The sequence below is a fragment of the Pseudorasbora parva genome, chromosome 12, assembly GCF_024679245.1.
Source record: "Pseudorasbora parva isolate DD20220531a chromosome 12, ASM2467924v1, whole genome shotgun sequence".
Taxonomy (NCBI): Eukaryota; Metazoa; Chordata; class Actinopteri; order Cypriniformes; family Gobionidae; genus Pseudorasbora; species Pseudorasbora parva.
In genome coordinates this window covers 6,510,834-6,525,945 of record NC_090183.1, presented here as the reverse complement: position 1 = coordinate 6,525,945, position 15,112 = coordinate 6,510,834, and the positions used below count along the sequence as shown (strand labels likewise).

The 15,112-nt window shown below is 37.6% G+C and overlaps 1 protein-coding gene and 1 pseudogene across 3 annotated transcripts in view; both read right to left on the bottom strand.

The window, feature by feature from the left end:
• Nucleotides 1-15,112, bottom strand: part of LOC137093439 (transcription factor Sp5) — a 67,362-nt gene that overhangs the window by 50,811 nt on the left and 1,439 nt on the right. The gene's annotated exons all lie outside the window — the stretch shown is intronic.
• Nucleotides 5,762-5,878, bottom strand: LOC137094679 (5S ribosomal RNA; annotated as a pseudogene).

The following is a 15,112-nucleotide window of genomic DNA, read 5'->3' as shown; positions in this document are numbered from 1 at the left end:
CTGCGTAAACGAAATAGATGCAAAGCTAAACTGACAGTTTGGTACACGTGCACGTGCCCCCCCCCCCCCCCCCCCCACACACACACACACACGGACGGAGAGAGATAAGAAACACTGAGTTTAAAGCTAAAGTGACAGTTCCGCTGAGAGAGAGGCTAAGCTTTTCAATGAGTCATGACAATCTATGTATATTAAGGAGAAACTACCTTTTCCACAGACACAACAGCAAGAGACAATTACATAAGCACTTCTCCTGAACGCACAACATGTTTCCTTGTGTAAAAGGTTTTATTTAAACATGTCATGTTTCTTTGAATGGCTGTTTCTGAGCATTTTGGCACACTAAGCAATTGGCCCTTATTGGCTTTTTAAAAAAAAACTGATCTCAAGATGTATTAAATTAAAAATAACATGCAATAAACACAATACTTTCATTCTATCTATATATAGCTATTTGTTTAGTTAACTTTTCTGTGGATGCGAGCCTTTTCTGAAATTTTTTGTTTGGCAGATCTTTTGCTATAATAATGGAAATGAAAAATAAAAGTTTTACTGACATTTTCAGTATCAATTTCAGATCAAATATATCTGAGACGCTGATGTATTAAACTAAAATAATTATATATTATTGTTCAAAATATTTCATAGGAGCTCTATTATCCTCATCTTTAAAGCTCAACATGTTAAGTGCAACATGTTTTTGGCCCAGAAAAACTTGTTTTTCATGGGCCTTGTTTTAAAATAAATGCTACCCTCCTAAATTTAATATAACATTTGTACTAAGGTAATTTTGGACCCTTTGTGTTTAGGGTTATTCATGTTTTCTTTGTAAATGTATGACCTTGCACAAATTTTCAAGCAATCTTTCCTTCAAATCGAGAGCTCAGGCCGATTTGTAGCACGGTGTGTTTCTGTGCTTCCTAAAATAAGCTGAAAATGGGTCGCTGGTTATTCCAGCGTCTAATTCTGCTGAGCGGAGGAAAAGAGGATAATCCTCGCTATCCTGCTGAGAGAAAAGCCAATTTTACAGCAAAATGTGAACGGCACAGGGAGAGCATCTGGGGAGAGCTGATAAGAGTCACACACACATACACACACATACATACATACATACACACACACACACACACACACACACACACACACACACACACACACACACACACACACACACACACAACACAATCAAGGGGAAAAGCGAGGATGAGAGAGGGTAAAGTTCAGAGGTCACTGGTAATGGTGTATTAACACTAGACATTTGTGGTGTGCCAGAGATGAAAACCTAGAGGAAGAATTGCTCAGATGTTCCTCTTTCATAGCTCAGAAAAAAGGTAATGGTGTTATCAATTATGTTCAATTTAGGTATCAATTTTGCCTCAGATCAGATGTTTCTCCTAAAATGAGAAATAAAAATAGACTCAAATGATAAATTTACTGACATACAGGGTAGTAATAGTATAGAGCAGCTCAGATCATTTGATCTAGGAAGAATTCAAAGATAAATATTTGTATTCATATTGAGATATCAGACTTTGCAGACTTGGCATCAGAGCAGCGTTAGAGATATTAATGAGAAAGCTACAGGCCTTTTTCCTCATGAGAGAAGCTAACAAGAAGCATACCTCCAGTTAATCTAATTTAAAAAAATTTTTTCCAAATTTAAATTTTAATGGTCACAGTACGACATGCAGTAAAACCTTACAATTTGGTCCCATTATTTAGCATCAGTTAATGCATTCACATTAAACTAACTATGATGAGCAATATAGTTGTCAATATTTATGTATTAGTACTTGTTAATGTTAGTTAATAAAATTAGAACTGTTCATTTTTAGCTTGTGCTAGCTCAGGTCCATTAAATAATATTAACAGAAAAAAATCAAAATGAACTAAGATTAATAAATGCTTTAGAAGTATTAACTAATGCTAACAAATGAAACCGTATTACAGTGTTACCAATAGAATTAACATAAAATGAACAAAATCAGAATCACAACATAAAGCATAATAAAATATAACACAAGTATAATTTAAAATAACATTTATAATTGAATTTCTGTGCAGTAGCAGTAACAACTAAGATATTAAAGAAAAGTCAAATAAAACCTGTAGTTTGCCAAATCATTTTGTCAGATAAATACCTTAACAATGTTTAGTGTTTTGTTCTTCCCTCGTATTTTTTTATATATATATATATATATATATATATATATATATATATATATATATATATATATATATATATATATATATATATATATATATATATAATGGGGAAAGTATATATATATATACTTTCCCCATATTTGATGGTCTATTTTAACTTATAGGGGCATTAAAAACATATATTGCCTCCAGACATCCCTTTTGGCCAAGTTTATTGTGTTGGCTTTTGATGTGAATGAGTTATGAAATATCTGCTGTTGATAAGGGCCTCCAGCTGCACTGGACTGGGCATTTGAATCACAAGCCATAGGAAATCATTTTAATTGTAGGCTCAGCTCCTAAGAGGAGCATATTCGTATAATCCTGTGAGTCACGACACTGAGCATGTGTGAATACGTCACAGCTTCTGACAGTTGCTGTCAGCATCGTGTCTAGAGTTACTGGCATACACAGATACATGTCTAAAATGAATGTCACTGCATTAAAGATACAATATGATGAAAACACACAGTGTTTGTGCTATTTTTCTTAAACATAAATGCCACTTGCTCTGATATTTTGTACATATATAATGTAGTGACATTCAGAGCCTTTTTTGTGCACCTTAAACGTCAAAAATATTTTTTGGGTCTACAAATGCACATGAAAACATGTGAATCCTCCTTTAATTTACTACTTTGTATTCTGTTTCTATATTGCATGTCAAACATTTGATGCCCCCAGATGTTGGAATAAAACTGATGAAATTTGGTAGATAAAATGTAAAACAGAGCAGCCACTTTGACGCTTGTCACTCATAGTGGATCCTATCTGAAACCCCTTCATCATACTGACAACCCAAAGACGCAAATAACTAAATAGAAGAGATATCTAGAGAAAAACTGAGAAGGCAACGGAGAGGCAAAGACGCGTGACAAGAATGAAGATGACGTCCAAAAGGACACAAAGTGATTGGGCGGGCAGAAGTGGCATATTTTAATCATGTGCGTCACCCACTCAGGGCTTTTCTTTGCAAAATGAGTGTGTCTTTGATGTCACACGCCTCTAGGGCTTCCTGTCATCTGATTGGCTACTGTTATGCCACACTTCTATTGGATGATTCGTTCTAGCCTCACTGCCATATGCTAATTGCACATGCTGTCCTGGCACCAATACAGCAGCTAGTATTTACATTTAATTTGCATTTATATGCTGGATGAAGCCAATTGTAGCATTTTCCGTCAGGACACAAAATGTTTACCAGAAATTAATAATTTGACGATATTTAATCATCAGAAGGACATTGATGGGATTATAATGATGGGATGTATATACACATGTGATATATACTAAATATATTTTGACTGTAACCATGATGAATTGTAAAATAAAATAAAAACTGAATGGGACGAGGACTCAACGATCAGATGTGGGCTGTGATCATTCATAGTTGCCATGCAGACACTATTTGTGCAGGCTAGCATGAAGCCTGTTGTAAATAGCTGGAGAGGATGTTAGCGTGAGGGTTATTTAATCGCTGTAGACAGCTATCATAGCACATTAGAGCAGCCGAGAGGTGACCAAAAGGCCTTTTTGTGCACAAACAAATTTATACTTGAAGTCAAGGACCTTTGATTTTCAAAAATTATATAAAATTAACAGCAATGATTTAATCTATTAACTTAACAAATTACAAACTCGTAACTTTAAAAGTGTCTTATGCCAACAAAGACATGCTTCTTATAAGATAAATCTAATTTTGGCTAAAATCTATAGGAGCATTTGCATATATACTTCATAGAGAAGCAGTCCCAGAATGCACTGCTCCTAGCTCATTAAAAAAGCCATTAAAGTTGACAGACAATGCAAGAGAAATGCTGATTATTAATATCATTCAAAACTGAAAAGTATTTCAATTGGAATTTATGGTTGTAGTATTGCAGTATTATTGGAGTATTGCTTGGCAAACTGCTAATGCCAAACTCTAATGCAATCAATTGTGAGTAAAATCTCCCAATGCGTTTCATGCAACAAGCACTACTTGTGAGTTTCTGCCTATGCAGAGCGTTCCAAATCAGTCACCTTTGCCTGTAGACGGCAAGGCAGCTCAGTGCTCTGGAACAGAACCATAGAGTCAGAAACACACTCCATGATTCATGCTCTCGCACACACACAAAGACACTGAAATTATCTCTTTTTCTGCCCAGCAGGGAAACCCACTTATTCATCCCCATGGCAACCACTAGAATGGAAAAAGATGCCCATGATGTCTAAAAGAGAAATGGCCTGTCAAAAGTCAGCCATTTTCGTTTACTGCGTGCGGCTCAGGACTCAGTGTTACTATGTCTCACATGGACAGGTTAATCTTGCCAAACACGCTGCTGGAATCAGCATACGCGCATGATTACAACACATTTGAGCTTGTAACAATGATTATCCATAAAAAGGTTTGTATATAATCATAATGTACACATAAACAGTGCAGAGCCATGTTTTTCACTTTTGAAGACAGCATGAATTACAAAATACAAGCCATTTTACTAATGTACATTTTACTATTTCACTTTTTTAGAACTAATTATTTTATTCATCAGGAATTGATTGGATAAAGAAAAGTGGATGTTACATACAAGGTCAGAGTCAGATGGATGGGTTTTAGCATTTTTTTAAAAAACAGACAAATTGCATAGGAACTGAACAAACCTCAAGCCATCTTAGGTGTATATGACTTTCTTCTTTAAGACGAACGCAATCAGAGTTTAAATAATATCCTGGCTCTTTCCAGCTTTGTAATGGATTTGAATAGAGCCTGGTGTTTTTTTTTGAAGCTCCAAAAAGTGCATCCATCTATCCTAAAAGTAATCCATTGGACTCCAATGGGTTAATAAATTCCTTCTGAAGTGAAGCGATGGGTTTTGTAAGAAAAATATCCATGTTTAAAACTTTATCAACTATAATCACTGGCTTCCAGCAATGGCCATATGCGAGTCTAGTGAAAGAGTGACCTCTGACCCGACACAGGTGAGCTTAGGTGAGAACTGTTGTACATGGAACTGAATGACTGAAAGTCTAAAATGAGACTTTTTTTTTTTTTAATTAGCCACTGGTTCCGGAAGTATTTCTTCCAATATTTTTTTTAAAAGCGGTTTTAAGTCATGAACCAAGCCAATCAGCTATGAAGTGAATCATGACATTACATTACCATTTTATTTGAAGCAAAAACAAATGAAAATCTGACAAAATAACAAAAGACTGTACTTAATGGCTTTAGTGAGGGAAAGAATTCCATGAAGCATTGCGAACAGCATAATCAAATTAAAAATGGAGAAATAATAATAATAATAATGCGTTCGATTTATATAGCGCTTTTCAAGGCACTCAAAGCGCTTTACATAGAAGGGGGGAATCTCCTCAACCACCACCCCTTACACCCCTACTCTTTTTCCGAAAGACATCCTGGGATTTTTAATGACCACAGAGAGTCAGGACCTCGGTTTAACGTCTCATCCCAAAGACGGTGCTCTTTGTCAGAATAGTGTCCCCATCACTATACTGGGGTTTTAGGACCCACACAGACCACAGGGTGAGCACCCCCTGCTGGCCTCACTAACACCTCTACCAGCAGCTACCTGGTTTTCCCATTTGGTCTCCCATCCAGGTACTGACCAGGCTCAGCCCTGCTTAGCTTCAGTGGGAAACCAGTCTTGGGCTACAGGGTGATATGGCTGCTGGTAGAAATATAAAGAAATATAAAACTATAAATGTTGATTATATATATATAGGAGCGGACCGCCTAGTTTGCCTATGCCTAGAAACGGCACTGGTCTCAGCCATCTCACAGTCAATGTTTTAAATCTAGCTTTTCAAGCTTTCAGAGTACTCATGCTCTTTTCCGCCGTTTTGTTAATTACCTCTTTTGTAAACCAACACATGACCAGCAAAAGCAGCACAGCTTGAAACTCTTCCATACTATGACAGTAGGTGCGTTTACATGGAGCGCTGTAATCGGTTTAAAAATGCCCAAACCAAATTAAATTGTAATTGTTTAAGAGGGGTGGGATAAATCTTTTCATGAACCGATCAACAGAAAAAATTCACCATGTAAACGACCTGACCCGATTACTTTCAGTGTGCATCCTTATATGACGTGATATACAGCACGCGCCGTGATCACACCAGGCTATAATGTTGACAAGAGAGGAAAGTAATTTTTTCTGATGGGTAAACTTTTAATTTCGTAAGAAGTTATGAAGATAATGTTGCAATAATGACACAGACATAGCCTGGCTACACCCTCTCATGTTGACAGCGTTTATTGTCTCAGGCAGTTTTTACTTCAACGGGAGATGAGACTCTGATTGGTTTATTGCACGTTATGGCCAAAACACGCCCATGGCTCATTAAGAGACTAGGGACGACCCTTTTAGACCATGAGTCCGGCACGCAAACCATTTATCCCATCTATAAACTAGCAAAAGTGGATGAGCTTCAGAGCATGCACTGCACTCAGATTGGTAAAATAGGACCCAATTTTGCTGTCTGGGAACAATACCTACTTTTAAAGAGATAGCTGTGTAAATAGCTACAAATAGCAGTGATAACAACAATGATTATAATAGCACTATAATGTGCAGTATCTTGGAGGACGAGCGCTTGAGTTCTAAAGGGATTGAAAGACTGCGCCTGACAGAAAAAGTTATTTTTTCTGAGATGATTATTACACTTTACAACAAATAAATAGCTTATATAATAAAATACTAGTCCTGGTGGCCGTTACTAAATCTTACTGAAAACAATCTTTCAAACCGGAATGACAAAAAAGTGTGCATGTAAACGTGGCTGGTGTCACGCAAAAATGAATACTGTCCGTCGCTGACTGGGAGGAGCAGTTGCGCGCAGTCCTACATCACCAGACTAATTTGCCTAATCTTCACAGTAACTTTAGACCACAGTGGAAACGCAGACAGTAGCAGGTCTGGGAGGAAAAAAGTTCCTGAAAACGGGGCTTTACAGAAAGTGTCCATCTAGCACAATCTACGTACACTGAACTTTTTTAAATAAAGCAAACAAATGCAAGAATGCATCCATTAACTGCTTCTAAAAACAGTAAATAACGATTCTGGCATTAAACACGCAATAGGACATCAGTGCCTCGTTATTTGATGAAAACATGGGTGACCTTCTGACGTAGAACATTATGACAATCATTTCTCTCTTTTGCACCTCCTCTCGATGCATTTATCTTTCTCCGTCACAGTCTTCCACCTCTTTTTCTAGGTGGTGATGGGGCAGAACAGTATTGACAGCCCCTCCACGGCCCAGTGGTCACGAGAGAGCGCTCTACGCCCCTCATCTCCCACTTCCACAGGCCAGAGGAGGGTTGTCATAGAAACAGACCATCTGAGGTTAAGCGGAGTACGTGAGCGACTCTGCCGTCGTTTCTCTCTGCAGGTTGGCCCACTGAAAAATTGGGTCACCACTGAACCCTTATTCTGTCATTAACATTTGCCCAGAAGTTGGTGGGTTGCTAGGGTGTTCTGAGTGGTTGTTAGATGATTGCTTACTGGCACAGGTCGAAAAGAGCCCGAGGGACAGATTTACTAACAGCTTGCACCAGCACCAACCCTCTTTGGCCATTGAAAAACTATTGTCAGGATTTACTAAAGACATGTAGTGAAAAATTAGCACTGAAAAGGCATGGACGGTTCTTTTTGTGGCTGACCGTATTGCATATTTGAGGTTCCCTTTCAGACACAAAATTTGTGGGAGGAAAGTACTTAAATGAATCATGCAAGGGGATTTACTAATGTTTGTCAATTTTCTGATATTTGTGGAATTATTTACTGCCCACAAATGTATTAATAATACAATGCACCTCAACAATCCACATGATTTATGTGGCATGATAGTTAAATAATAGTTTAATGGTTAGAGAAACACCAAATCCTAACCAGACTTGACAAGCAGAAAAAGTTATTCATTTACACTACATGGTTCAAAAGTTAGTCTGTTTTTTTCCAAATAAATTAATACCTTTATTCAGCAAGGATGCACTCAATTGCTCAAAAGTGACAGTAAAAACATGTTTAATGTTACAAAATATTTCTATTTCAAATAAATGCATATGTTTCACGAAAACATGAAGCAGCACAACTGTTTTTAACATTGATAATAATCATAGATGTTTCTCGAGCAGCATATCAGAATAATTTCTAAGGGATTCAGCTTTGATCACAGGAATAAAAAATGTTTTAAAATATATTCACATAGAATAAATAAAAAAAAGAAGTAGGGATGGGCATGATTAATCAACGATCGATAATTAATCGTTAAGAATTTCGTCGACCATGTTAATTTGTTAATGACTAATCATGCTTTTAAAAAAACAAAACAAAAATCTAATGCAGGTTGCTGCGTGCGTGCTAGAAAAAGAACCAACGCCTATTTTTCACGCGACACGCAAGCGTGTTAGAAGAGTGTCCAGGCAAAATAGAACAGGCAAAGATGTTCAAATGTCATTATGACACGATTATACATTAATAAAAGACATTTTGATGTTAGAAAGTCTCTAAGTTAACATAAATGCAGATATATGCATAATTGTAATAAATAAATAAAAATTAATGATTTTGAAATATTGCACCTGTTACAGAAGGAAATATTTGGTAGCATATTTTGTCATCAATGTCTTTGCTGTATCAGTAGGCTATATATTTATGTTTAACATGAAGTATAGGGCTTCCCTGTCACCTAAACCCGATCACACATAAATGCGTATAAATAGTACGAGTGTGCAATGTCACGCACCAGAAACGCATATGCATGCACACATATGTTCGGTTTCGCTAACTGAACGTATAGTTTAACTGTCTTTATTACAAGTTGATCTTGTAATAAAGGTCTCATCGAGGAACAATGTGCTGTATTTTTGTATTCATTGCATTTTTGAATTATAATAGTTAAATAATTCATTTTATTGTAAAAATATTAATGACTAATCGATAGTCGATCGTTAATTCTCCCGACGATCGACAAAGAAAACTTTGAATGCCCATCCCTAAAAAGAAGTAATATTTCACAATATTACTGTCAAATACATGCAGCCTGGGTGAACAGAAGAGACTATTTACATAAAAAACAAACTTGTTTGATTGTGTAGCTGTAAACTAAATATCAAATATGACTGGCTGTAATTGCATCATCCAGATTTCATCAGCCACTGAAAACTGGTTAGGATACAGAATTAGAAGTCTATATTCAAAATCCCTCACCCTATATATGAGCAATAATAATAGTGACCACTAAGAATAAAGCGAGAAAAGCTACATTATATTGAAGTAAATGTGTTTTCACATAGCCCTCCATGTCCTACTTACACAAAATGAATGTCAAAAGTGTGTTGCACACAAACACACACTCCACACACGACTGCGGCCATCCGTGAGTCTCGCCACCCAGACGGGCCTCTTTCAGATGATGAATGCCTTTGTGCTCCACCGTTAAACATCTCTCTATTGTCTTTATGATTATGGCCGCACAGATAACAGCAATATTTCTGTTCATTGGCTTGCCTCTGCTTAGCGTCGGTGTGGTCATTAATATTGTCAGGATAGCTGATAGCGACCCCACCGCCATTTATCAAAGCAAAAACTCGCTAATCATATGCACATACGACCTGGGCATTAATATCACTACAGCTGCAATAACTGACAGCAGAGGAAAGTCCAATGCAGAGAGATCTTCAGCTGACCTTGAGACTACATCTGTGCATTTATGTCTGTGAAACAGAAGAACTGGGTAGAAACAGGACATGACCACACATACCGCTAGATAGGCTATGAAATGGAAATTCACCATATAATGCATCACACTATGAACAATTCATCCATGCCTTTTTAATTTTTGACTTCTGTCTGGTGATGTATGCATGACTTCTCCAATCATTTCATCCGCTTAAACCCGCCCCTTTTTTACAATCGACTGAAAGCTTGCGTTCAGACCTGCTTCTATTCAATCAACAACACTGACAGATAAAACCAAGTCCAGTCCTCCCCCAAGGCAGCAACATAGCCATCTTTGTTTTTGCCTTCTTCAGGATTTCAAATTGCGCAAACAGCTTGCAACGCTAATTTCTTCTCAACGTCCATTTTCGAAATAATTGATGTAGTGTCACAGTGTAAACACCACAACAACTTCAAGACTCCATATTACAGACAGCAAGGGCCTATTTACACCTGGTCACTTCATGCGTTTTTTTCTGATTGAATAGCTATCCGATCGTGAAAAGAACTGGTAATGCCCTCCGAAACTCATTTGAGACGGATTTAAATCCGATCACTCAAACCACTTCAGGAAGTCTGGGCTGCATTTCAGACAAAACGAAACAAGTCTAAATGCATCTGGTTAATGAACCATATGTGTTAATTTTACTTCTTCCAACATTGCTAAAAATGAACGTGTTTGAGCGTGTTATAGACTATATATGACATGTTACAGCCAAATATGACAGCGCTACTGCAGCGCACATTGCCACAAATGAGCGGCCGAGTATCTCTTCATCAAGCATTACATTGAAGATCAGATTTATATCCGTTTTGCGGAGACACATTTATGTGGCCAAGTGTTTTGATAAATCAGATAGCTATCTGATCAGCACATGAAGTGACCAGGTGCAAACAGGCCCCCGGTCATGTAGTCTGAACAGCACAGGATTTGCCGACGTTTAAAGTCGTGTATTCTGAACTAGGAATAAGCTGGTCAAACTGGTTTAAAGATGTTTTAGCTTGCAGACCAGCTAAAGCACCTGCTTGGTAGGGTTGGGTACCAAACTCTGTACTTTTAAGGGCACCGGCCGAATTACCTCGGTACCACTGAGTATCAATTTACATGAATTCAATCGGTACCAAATTTTGATACCTGAGAATGCATCTGGTGATAGTGTCTGTGAATATTAAACAACAAAAAGACTATTTAAATACAAATCCTGTGTGTTTGTGTGAATGAATGGCACTGACCCGCAGTTCAGACACACAGAGAATTAAATGTGTATTTAGTTATTGATGTATCCCTAAAGTACAGAAAAAAGGTACCGTTGGTTACTGGTACCGAATTTCAGGTGCCGGTAAAAATGTCAATGGTACCCAACCCAACTTCTTGGTCAGACTAAAAACAATTTCAGCCAGCCAATTGTCTTCAGCTGGTTTAAGCTGTCATTTTTCATAAGCAGAGAGGAATCAGACTGCTGTTTAGTTTACATTTCTGGAATTTATTAGAAAATCCATCAATCAATCCATCTGCTATGACGGGTAGGTAAGCAATGTTTGGCTAATTTGTTAAAGTTAATCATCTATTTAATTAGTGGCAGGTACAGAGGACAAGCTACCAGATATTAATTACCTGCTCACACAGATACATAGTGATATGGCTGTAATAGAGCCAAAACAGGCCTACAGAATTAACTAGATTTTGTATATTTTCCAATACAAATAGTCACCTCAATGATGCCAAGAATTAGCTTGAATGTGTTCTAGGTCTCCAGATAATAGCTTGAAAATCTCCTTCAATGTAAACTTATAGGATTTCATTCTCTTGTTTTACCCTCATATAAAAATCATAATTCAGATCGCTTGTTAAACATATCAATCCTGTCCATAGCACAAATGAGTGATTAGGAGGGGAATTAAGATTAGGGTTTTTATCAAATCTTTAACCCCAAATATGGGGCAAGCAGCAGCAGTAACTAATCTATGCATGTACAGACAGACATAGAATTCAGAAAGGTTAAATGTGTTATAGCCACTTATTTGACATTTCGTACATTGTCCTTTAACTAAAAGAATGAAGACATTTCAAGACACCACTTGTTTAGAAACGGAAAGATACCTCTCACATCTCTCAAGACTCAAGAGATCATAGCATGACTTTTGCACAATTAAAGGGCATTCATGATTTTTCTGGACAGGACTAAAAATAGAAATTAATCATCTTGTCACAGCGGTGTCAAGACAGCCTAAGGGAGAAAGAACCCACAATTTGATTCTCTGCCCATGTACGTCTTATGTCAAACTACATCTCAGTCAAAAAATACACATCCGTCATTCATCAACTAACTGCACATTTTACAATGACCTTGAATAGAGGACATTCCTGTTTCTTGCGTGCATGACACACACACACACACACACACACACACACACACACACACACACACACACACACACACACACACACACACACACACACATGAACATGGTTCTGCTGATCTAACCTCTGTATCAACTTAAAATACTAACGGCTGCACATAATGCACTGTAATTAAACTTCCGTTATCAGGCTGATCTCTCCCTGTCCATTCATCTCTGAAAGCCGTCGCCACCCACAGATTCTCCTCCTAAAGCCCTGATTGCTCAGGTATTGACCAGCGCGAGCTTTAGTTGCCCGTCTCTGTTATACGCCTGCACTTTTCAAGGACATGTAACAATGGGTGTCCATCAGCGGCCTGCATGCTGGGACAAAGTGACGTGACAGTTTCCATCAGTGTGAAGCAAGGTTGCTTACATGCAAAAAGGTCATTACAACACATGCGGTAGTGGCCAAAAGTTAAGTCCAGAGGGGATATTTGGGTAACACTTTATTTCAATAGTCCACTTTAGACATTCTATGTGTTTTATTAGACAGGTGAGCAACTGTTTGGATACATTAATTGACAGAAAACGAATCATTGTTATATAGCTCAACTCAGTTCGTCTTATTGTTTAAATCTTGTTTTCTTGATTTACCAAGAGTACCATGTTTTACCATGCCTAATATCAATCTAGCCCACAGCAGTGTGAACAAGTGTCTCATAGTAACCGCAGATCAATCAAAAGCACAGATAACATAACTTTCAACAGACTCAAATCTAATATATGATATAACAACTTCACAGACACATGAGTGAAAAAAGCGAAAACAGTCGTCTGCGGCATAATAAAAGCTCCACGGCTCTCGTCAAACTACGCCTTTATTTTGAATAATACCTCTAGCAGCAAAAATACTTAGTGCCTTTTAGGGATGTCTCAATACCACAATTTTGGCTTTGGTACGGTACCACAATCTAGTTTATTAAGTGGGAAATTACCAGAAACGTTTATTAGTAAATTAATCATCAAATACTATCACATCAAATCAGTCATTTGAAAACTTTCTTGTGGGAAATAATTTCAGCAAAAATCTCTCAAAATTGCTTCTGGCTTCAAAAGACATCGCACCTGCACTAAAGCATTCTGCATGCTCCGATGCAACATTTTCATGTTTGTTTCGGGATGGCTAACGAAAATCAAAGTCGAACATGCAAGCAACTTTAAGGCATTTCGTAATAACTTTTTTTGTTTTCCCAGGACATGTCCTCAGTTTTCAAGTCCTGTCCTGGCCATCGTGCCTGGTTTTTTGAAAGTGATGAAGTCCTGGTTTTCATTTAATTTGACCGGCAGTCGAGTAATAAATTGATACTACTAATAGTATCCTAGTATAAATAGCATCATGATATCGTACCATTTAAAATAAAATATATACCGGTATTTTCCTAGTACCAGTATGACCGCGCATCTATAGTGCGTTTAATATTTCATTGGTTCTCTCTTGTTTTTGCATGTGTTCATAAAGGTGCAACATATTTTTGGATGTTGATCCTGGAATAACATTTCAATCAACCAATCAGATTCAAGGGACAAGTTTACAGTTTATGCCAAGTCTGACAAGCCAGACCCATTCTTTGTTCTTTTCTCAGAGAAAAGCTTAACTCCAAGTCTTCCAGAGTCGCGGTCAAAGCTGATTCGAAAGACCGCCGTTCGCCAGTTTCTGTGTTTACTAGTAGCACGTAAGCGTAACTCGGCCGTAATTATGTTCATAATTTCCTTGTATGACCGCCTGGCCAAAAATTATGTTTGCACATTTGGCATGTTTCATTGAATTATCACAAATAAAGCTCCAAGCACAACACAGATTTAATTTGTAATCATTTTTGAATAAAGGTGCAATGTGTTTTTGGATCAACATTACATTTTCAGACAAGAATGTTGTTCCAGGATCAACAAAGCATGTTATCCCAGAAACGCATCTAACTCTGCAAAATCAGTCTTCCTAGGCCGGACCACTTTTGGCAGCTGTTGTATAATAAATGATATCCAGGCACTTGATAGTTTGAAGCAGACACAGCTTCAACATGTGCTGTGAAATTCCAACTGATGCATTGTAGATATTGGATTGTGTGCTAAATGACAACCAACAACCCATTTGTTAACAAACGATTCATGTCACGTTACTGTGTATGGCGGTATCTCTGTAAAAGATCATAAACCCATTCGCATTAATTTCAAAGGACATGCTTTATGTGCCTTGAATAGCATCTGTGTTGGTGTCACAGTCAAATGTTTGACTTTCAGGTGCTGCAGACATTGAAAGACACCAGGGACACTCATTGACATGCGGACGACTGCGTTTGCATGCAAAACAAGGCTGACAATAGGCCACGCGCCGATGCATGAAGACCCGTGTGTGTGTGTGTGTGTACCACATAAATTCTGTGAGCTGCTCAATGTCAAATTACGTCCAAAATGGGGAAAAGAAAAAACCCCAGAAAATATAGTTCAAATCTTTTGCTGTTTGCAGAGAAAAACATAACTCCAGTTTTAACGAATATGAGTGATATCTGCGCATAAAAAAAAACCTCATTGCCATTTTAATAATAGTGATTTTGTGGGTAAAAAAGAAGACCCTGAACTAGTTTTCAGTTTTAGAAGGATTTTAGGAACATGTTAGCTGGCTGACCAGCTAAACCAACTGAAGAATGACACGGCCGGGCTAGAAGACCACCTTACACCAGCTAAAAAAAAATTAAAAAAAACAAGCTTAGCATGGCTTAAGGTTTTTTTTCTTCTTTTTTTCCCTCCCAGCAGAAGTTGGTTGCTAAGGCATTGCTATGCAGTGT